The sequence below is a fragment of the Pseudorasbora parva genome, chromosome 13 (genome assembly GCF_024679245.1).
Source record: "Pseudorasbora parva isolate DD20220531a chromosome 13, ASM2467924v1, whole genome shotgun sequence".
Classification (NCBI taxonomy): domain Eukaryota; kingdom Metazoa; phylum Chordata; class Actinopteri; order Cypriniformes; family Gobionidae; genus Pseudorasbora; species Pseudorasbora parva.
Window position 1 is genome coordinate 44,480,116 of NC_090184.1, and position 8,746 is coordinate 44,488,861.

Sequence of the window (8,746 nt, forward strand, 5' to 3'; positions counted from 1 at the left end):
TGGGTTGTCACGTCTGACCCAGGATCTGAGTAACACAAAAACTACCCAAACACTGGGTTGTGACGTCTGACCCAGGATCTGAGTAACACAAAAACGACCCAAACACTGGGTTGTGACGTCTGACCCAGGATCTGAGTGACACAAAAACTACCCAAACACTGGGTTGTCGCGTCTGACCCAGGATCTGAGTAACACAAAAACTACCCAAACACTGGGTTGTCACGTCAGACCCAGGATCTGAGTAACACAAAAACTACCCAAACACTGGGTTGTCACGTCTGACCCAGGATCTGAGTAACACAAAAACTACCCAAACACTGGGTTGTCACGTCAGACCCAGGATCTGAGTAACACAAAAACTACCCAAACACTGGGTTATTACGTCTGACCCAGGGTCTGAGTAACACAAAAACTACCTAAACACTGGGTTGTTATGTCTGACCCAGGATCTGAGTAACACAAAAACTACCCAAACACTGGGTTGTCACGTCAGACCCAGGATCTGAGTAACACAAAAACTACCCAAACACTGGGTTGTTACGTCTGACCCAGGATCTGAGTAACACAAAAACTACCCAAACACTGGGTTGTCACGTCTGACCCAGGATCTGAGTAACACAAAAACTACCCAAACACTGGGTTGTCACGTCTGACCCAGAATCTGAGTAACACAAAAACTACCCAAACACTGGGTTGTCACGTCTGATCCAGGGTCTGAGTAACACAAAAACTACCCAAACACTGGGTTGTCACGTCTGACCCAGGATCTGAGTAACACAAAAACTACACAAACACTGGGTTGTCACGTCTGACCCAGGATCTGAGTAACACAAAAACTACCCAAACACTGGGTTGTCACGTCTGATCCAGGGTCTGAGTAACACAAAAACTACCTAAACACTGGGTTGTCACGTCTGACCCAGGATCTGAGTAACACAAAAACTACCCAAACACTGGGTTGTCACGTCTGATCCAGGATCTGAGTAACACAAAAACTACCCAAACACTGGGTTGTCACATCTGACCCAGGATCTGAGTAACACAAAAACTACCCGAACACTGGGTTGTCACATCTGATCCAGGATCTGAGTGACACAAAAACTACCCAAACACTGGGTTGTTACGTCTGACCCAGGATCTGAGTAACACAAAAACTACCCAAACACTGGGTTGTCACGTCTGACCCAGGATCTGAGTGACACAAAAACTACCCAAACACTGGGTTGTCACGTCTGATCCAGGATCTGAGTAACACAAAAACTACCCAAACACTGGGTTGTCACGTCTGACCCAGGATCTGAGTGACACAAAAACTACCCAAACACTGGGTTGTCACGTCTGACCCAGGATCTGAGTAACACAAAAACTACCCAAACACTGGGTTGTCACGTCTGACCCAGGATCTGAGTAACACAAAAACTACCCAAACACTGGGTTGTCACGTCTGACCCAGGATCTGAGTAACACAAAAACTACCCAAACACTGGGTTGTTACGTCTGACCCAGGATCTGAGTAACACAAAAACTACCCAAACACTGGGTTGTGACGTCTGACCCAGGATCTGAGTAACACAAAAACGACCCAAACACTGGGTTGTGACGTCTGACCCAGGATCTGAGTGACACAAAAACTACCCAAACACTGGGTTGTCGCGTCTGACCCAGGATCTGAGTAACACAAAAACTACCCAAACACTGGGTTGTCACGTCAGACCCAGGATCTGAGTAACACAAAAACTACCCAAACACTGGGTTGTCACGTCTGACCCAGGATCTGAGTAACACAAAAACTACCCAAACACTGGGTTGTCACGTCAGACCCAGGATCTGAGTAACACAAAAACTACCCAAACACTGGGTTATTACGTCTGACCCAGGGTCTGAGTAACACAAAAACTACCTAAACACTGGGTTGTTATGTCTGACCCAGGATCTGAGTAACACAAAAACTACCCAAACACTGGGTTGTCACGTCAGACCCAGGATCTGAGTAACACAAAAACTACCCAAACACTGGGTTGTTACGTCTGACCCAGGATCTGAGTAACACAAAAACTACCCAAACACTGGGTTGTCACGTCTGACCCAGGATCTGAGTAACACAAAAACTACCCAAACACTGGGTTGTCACGTCTGACCCAGAATCTGAGTAACACAAAAACTACCCAAACACTGGGTTGTCACGTCTGATCCAGGGTCTGAGTAACACAAAAACTACCCAAACACTGGGTTGTCACGTCTGACCCAGGATCTGAGTAACACAAAAACTACCCAAACACTGGGTTGTCACGTCTGACCCAGGATCTGAGTAACACAAAAACTACCCAAACACTGGGTTGTCACGTCTGATCCAGGGTCTGAGTAACACAAAAACTACCTAAACACTGGGTTGTCACGTCTGACCCAGGATCTGAGTAACACAAAAACTACCCAAACACTGGGTTGTCACGTCTGATCCAGGATCTGAGTAACACAAAAACTACCCAAACACTGGGTTGTCACATCTGACCCAGGATCTGAGTAACACAAAAACTACCCGAACACTGGGTTGTCACATCTGATCCAGGATCTGAGTGACACAAAAACTACCCAAACACTGGGTTGTTACGTCTGACCCAGGATCTGAGTAACACAAAAACTACCCAAACACTGGGTTGTCACGTCTGACCCAGGATCTGAGTGACACAAAAACTACCCAAACACTGGGTTGTCACGTCTGATCCAGGATCTGAGTAACACAAAAACTACCCAAACACTGGGTTGTCACGTCTGACCCAGGATCTGAGTGACACAAAAACTACCCAAACACTGGGTTGTCACGTCTGACCCAGGATCTGAGTAACACAAAAACTACCCAAACACTGGGTTGTCACGTCTGACCCAGGATCTGAGTAACACAAAAACTACCCAAACACTGGGTTGTCACGTCTGACCCAGGATCTGAGTAACACAAAAACTACCCAAACACTGGGTTGTTACGTCTGACCCAGGATCTGAGTAACACAAAAACTACCCAAACACTGGGTTGTCACGTCTGACCCAGGATCTGAGTGACACAAAAACTACCCAAACACTGGGTTGTCACGTCTGACCCAGGATCTGAGTAACACAAAAACTACCCAAACACTGGGTTGTCACGTCTGACCCAGGATCTGAGTAACACAAAAACTACCCGAACACTGGGTTGTCACGTCTGACCCAGGATCTGAGTAACACAAAAACTACCCAAACACTGGGTTGTTACGTCTGACCCAGGATCTGAGTAACACAAAAACTACCCAAACACTGGGTTGTCACGTCTGACCCAGGATCTGAGTGACACAAAAACTACCCAAACACTGGGTTGTCACGTCTGACCCAGGATCTGAGTAACACAAAAACTACCCAAACACTGGGTTGTCACGTCTGACCCAGGATCTGAGTAACACAAAAACTACCCGAACACTGGGTCGTTGCGTCTCATCATCAGAGAAGAGATGTCGCTGTTATTCTGATTCAAGATTACCAGGAACAGGAATTTTACACAATGATAATGTACACGGATAAATCATTTATAATGAACACTGCAATGTTTCATTAAAAAACAAGAACTGCCAGCATTATGCCAACCACAAACCCGGGTGTGTCTGTCACTCTCTTGCCCATAATGCTCTGCGGCAGGCGAATGGTGTGAAAGCGAGGTCAGGGACGTGCCTATTCCCGGTGTCATGGCAAATCCTGTCCGCCTGTGAAATCGTGTCCAATAAAAAAAAGTGAAATTATATGTTCAATAAGTTATGACAACATATGTTTTTACATCATTTTAACTCATCAAAATAAGTTAAGAAATGTTAAAACAAATTTATTAGTTATACAAGACGTATCTCATTTATTTAAAGTCAGTTTAACATCATTTAAGTTGAAATAACTTAAATATCCAAGTCGATTGTACTGAAAAAGTTCAAAATTTGCCTTATTTTTTACAGTGAAGGACCCAACGTGGTAGCTGTTTTAAATGCCTGATCAAAGGGTGTTTAAGGTAAGTCTAACTGTGGTGTTTAAACTACGCTAATCGGGTAGCTGTATGCTATGCTAGAACGTATGCTAACTTAAAAAAAAACATTGAGATATGCTTGATTTCATAACTTATAGCTTCAGTTATATACTAGTAAATTAAACATTGTTTGCAAGACATTAAAGACTATTTTAACACAATTTAAACTGCAAAAATCAAAACGTGATTTTGATAGAATTGTAATCAGGCTCTGAACAGATTACCCATGAAAAGTTCTTTCAGCCAATAGAATCGCTCTGGGGTCCAAAGCGGACACGATTTCACAGGAGAACAGGATTTATCATGACACCAGCATCTGTCCTGCCAAATCTTCCATCCATCAGTGGAGTGTCATCCGCTCCGGGGTCAGGCCCTCGAATGGCGGCCGCTGGGACACCTGCTCCTCGTGTCCCGTCCCGGGGATGCTCGCCAAGAGCCGAATGCGTGCTTCCCTTCAGGACAGCTTCTGAAAACAGTGCGATATTCATAATAAATGCTGCAAAAGACTAGCCTGTCTTTTGCCAATTCTAGTCAGAATCTGAGTCTGATGCTCATTGGGCTGTGATTATGAGGCGTGTTTCAACCCAACCAGGAAAGACCTCGATTGGACAGACCAACAACCAATCAGAGCAGCGGAGCGACGCATAACATTTGTTGTCAAATGTCAACAGAGCTCAACTGCACTGTGTTGCCAAGTACGTGTTTTTTCCCACGGGTCGAAGCGACATCAATAATGTGGTTTATAGACACATGAGTGCGAATTTTAGCAGTATCCTTGCCAAAATAACACACATTTTACCCCCAAACGCCAGATCATCGTCTAAAGCCCACCATCTGTCCGTCATCGGCTAAAGCCCGCCCTGATGATCTCATTGGTCAGTTACTGTTGGTCATCTGTCCGTCATCGGCTAAAGCCCGCCCTGATGATCTCATTGGTCAGTTTCTGTTGATCATCTGTCCATCATCGGCTGAAGCCCGCCCTGATGATCTCATTGGTCAGTTTCTGTTGATCATCTGTCCATCATCGGCTAAAGCCCGCCCTGATGATCTCATTGGTCAGTTTCTGTTGATCATCTGTCCGTCATCGGCTAAAGCCCACCCTGATGATCTCATTGGTCAGTTTCTGTTGATCATCTGTCCATCATCGGCTGAAGCCCGCCCTGATGATCTCATTGGTCAGTTTCTGTTGATCATCTGTCCGTCATCGGCTAAAGCCCACCCTGATGATCTCATTGGTCAGTTTCTGTTGATAATCTGTCCATTATCGGCTAAAGCCCGCCCTAATTATCTCATTGGTCAGTCTCTGTTGATCATCTGTCCATCATCGGCTAAAGCCCGCCCTAATGAGCTCATTGGTCAGTTTCTGTTCTGCATAATTACTCCTCTATGGATCAAGTCCAGACCGAACCCGAGCTCAAATGTTGTGGGCGGGGCTGAGTTCGGCTGGCATCCAGGCTAACAAAAGACCACCTGGGGTTTTCTGTCATACACACGTACACTTTTTGTTAGTTTCTTAATTCTTTGGTTTATTTTAAAGTTAATTTGATTCTCTGTGTTGGCAGCAAGTGAGTTGATTTAGCTCTATCATCCAAACACACGTGTTCTGGTTCTCAGGGGTGTTTGTTATGGTTCTCCGCTTCAGCAGCTGAAGATGTGCAGATCTGCTTCTGGTGTGTCGGTCTCATGTTCTCTGTGAGAAACTGTGATCGTTTGTTTGAGTTTTGGCAGGAGAATCTGTTCGACTGATCACTGGTCTTTTGCTGACTGGAGTATTTTGTTATTTCTGTGTTATTCATTTACTATTATTGTATTTATTATTATCTTAAGTGAGCTTTTATTTTATTTTATTTTTTTACATTTTTAGTGTTTTTATTTTATTCATACACACACACACACACACACACACACACACACACACACACACACACACACACACACACACACACACACACACACACACACACACACACACACACACACACTTTCTCTCTCACTCTCTCACTCTCTCTCTCTCTCTCTCTCTCACATACATACACACACAAACATACACGCAAACACATACTCTCAAACTCTCTCTCTCTCTCTCTCTCTCTCTCTCTCTCACATACATACAAACACAAACACAACTGCAAACACACACTCTAAAACACACACACACTCTCTCTCTCTCTCTCTCTCTCTCTCTCTCTCTCTCTCTCACACACACACACACACACACACACACACACACACACACACACACACACACACACACACACACACACACACACACACACACACACACACACACACACACACCCTGCCCCTAAACCTACCCATCACAGGAAACATTCTGCATTTTTACATTTTCAAAAAACCATCATTTAGTATGTTTATAAATCCATTTACATTGTGGGGACCGCTGGCTGCTGATCTCAGGTTTATAATACACTGTCGGGACATTTGGTCCCCACAATGTAATAAAACAAGGACACTGACAGACACACACACACACTCTCTGTCTCATACACATACACGCACACATGCATATACACAGTAACACACACACACACACACACACACATAAATAAAGGTACAAATGCTGTCACCGGGGCAGTACCTTTTCAACCTGAATGGTACTGCCCCAGTGACAGCTTTTGTACTTTTTTTTATGAGAGTGCACACTGAAATTAATTTTTAATAGTTTTAGTTCATAACAACACTCATCTGAAATGCAAATCTAAGGATTTCCTGTGTTGTGTCTGGTGCCACTTGAAACTTCATCTTTAAGGTCAACTCTGCTTTTATCTTTCAAAGTTTTCCTCTCTGTTTCCTCAGACTTTCCTCATCTCCGTCCCAGACAGGCGTCTTCAATCAAAGCACTCTTAATTTAAGTCTTGGCCTCTGAGGTAAAAGGAGCTTATAAAAAACAGCCACGCACAAACAAACACATCTCGGCCCCTGACAACATTGATTCATTCCCTGATCACTTTTGTAAACTCGCTGTGAGTTCATTTGAAGGGTGATGTGCGCATCAGAATTCAGAGAACGAGACGCGAGCGCCGGAGTTTGCCTCATCTGGATTCGACCTCGGTAAATGAGGTGGAAAGCTCTCAATTCAATTCTGTCACGGATCACTCAAGAGTTGATGCATCATCTATTTGATGAGTTGAAGGGTGAACCCGTGACGGGCTAAATAGACGCTCAAACTCGTCTTATTTAATATCACCGTAGGGTTTGGTTACCTGGGGGTATCTGAGGTCAGGTTCGGTCACATGACCGTGTTTAAATCAAGCGGCAACCTCCCCCAGTTTCTGTTGAAGCCAATACGGAAGTGACTTAAACTACAATTCCTCGACTGGCCACTAGAGCGGCTCCAGAAGGAGTAGAATCTCATTGAGCTCATGTTAAAATGCCCAACTTTACAGCAGAATAAAACAAGCTTACAGCCTCGTTCAAATTGGTCTATACGGCTAATTTTTCCCTTCATGATGACTGTGAGGGGGGTGATTTTTTTTTTTTATATAACTCGTTCATTTACATTATATAAAGCCTTAAAGTTCTGCATAATTAAGGACGTGGCCACTTTGAGTGACAGGTAGATAGCCGTTTTTCTGCTGTCTTTTAGTCATCACATCACCTAAGCTCCGCCCACGTCCCGCCTCTTGGCCCGTTTTCCATTTAATTTATGCTTCAGAACGACTCGGCGACGTCACGGACACTTACGTTCATATTTATTTACAGTCTATGGTTTAAATGCTGTTGCTTGTAAATGCTTGACCCTCAGATGTAAGAGCACAATGACAGATGCGCTGACAGCTCTTGTGTTTGTTTCCCGCAGCATTGTTAGATCTGCGCCGCTGATCACACAGCCTCCTGGGCTTCAGACTTCCTTACTGATGGAACAACACAATCGCATCCTCCGTTGAACAATTAGACTGGCTGCAATTAGCTAATTGTATAAGAGGCACAATTAACTCCTGATGGCAATGTCACCAACATCAGCTGACTGTCGCCCTGGTTATATATTCAAGCTTTCATTATAACCTTTAACCATTTCAATTCTGTGGACTCTGTCTGAAATGACATCTTCATGTATATACTTTCAATTTTAAATGTCTGTGGAGGAGCTCTGACGTCCTATGTGGTACCATTAGAAAGCTTAGAGTTTCTCCTTTCTGGAGATATGCATCACTTTGGCATTTGTTTTACACAAAGTAATGTATTTACACTAAATTACTCTGCCATTTCCGCCTACCCAAATTGAAAAGTTTCCCATACACACATACAGTGGTCTAAGTTCAACATGCTGGTGTCATTTTACAGGAAACCCTTTGCAGTTACATAAAACACTGCTAAAAGTGATAAACATGTAAGTATATGTTGTCTGAGCTGTAATTAACCCCTTCACCCCCAAACAAGAGACAGATGGGGGGGGGTCCTCCCTTCAGACCCATTTGAATAAATCTTGCATACAACATGACACAGACAAACTTATTTTTTTCCACAATTTTCTAGATTTTTTGGGTAAACAGCCCAAGCTGTCTGCAGGTTCCTAGAGCACACAGGGCCTGAGTTACACACTCAAAAAAAGCGCCTAATTTTTTGGTGGGTTATTACAGCTTGACTGACTTTTAGCAGTGTTTTATGTAACTTCAAAGGGTTTCCTGTAAAATCACACCAAAATGTTGAACTTAGACCACTGTGTGTGTGTATGGGAGGCTTTTCAATTTG

The 8,746-nt window shown here is 44.0% G+C and overlaps 1 long non-coding RNA gene across 1 annotated transcript in view; it reads left to right on the forward strand.

Moving 5' to 3' along the window:
- LOC137038329 (uncharacterized) overlaps nucleotides 1-8,207 on the forward strand; it is a 29,384-nt gene extending 21,177 nt beyond the window's left edge. The window contains exons 3-5 of the long non-coding RNA XR_010897458.1: nucleotides 3,966-4,018; nucleotides 6,851-6,921; nucleotides 7,854-8,207. This is a non-coding gene — a long non-coding RNA (uncharacterized lncRNA). The remainder of the gene's footprint in view (nucleotides 1-3,965; nucleotides 4,019-6,850; nucleotides 6,922-7,853) is intronic.
- The last annotated feature ends 539 nt before the right edge of the window (nucleotides 8,208-8,746 follow it).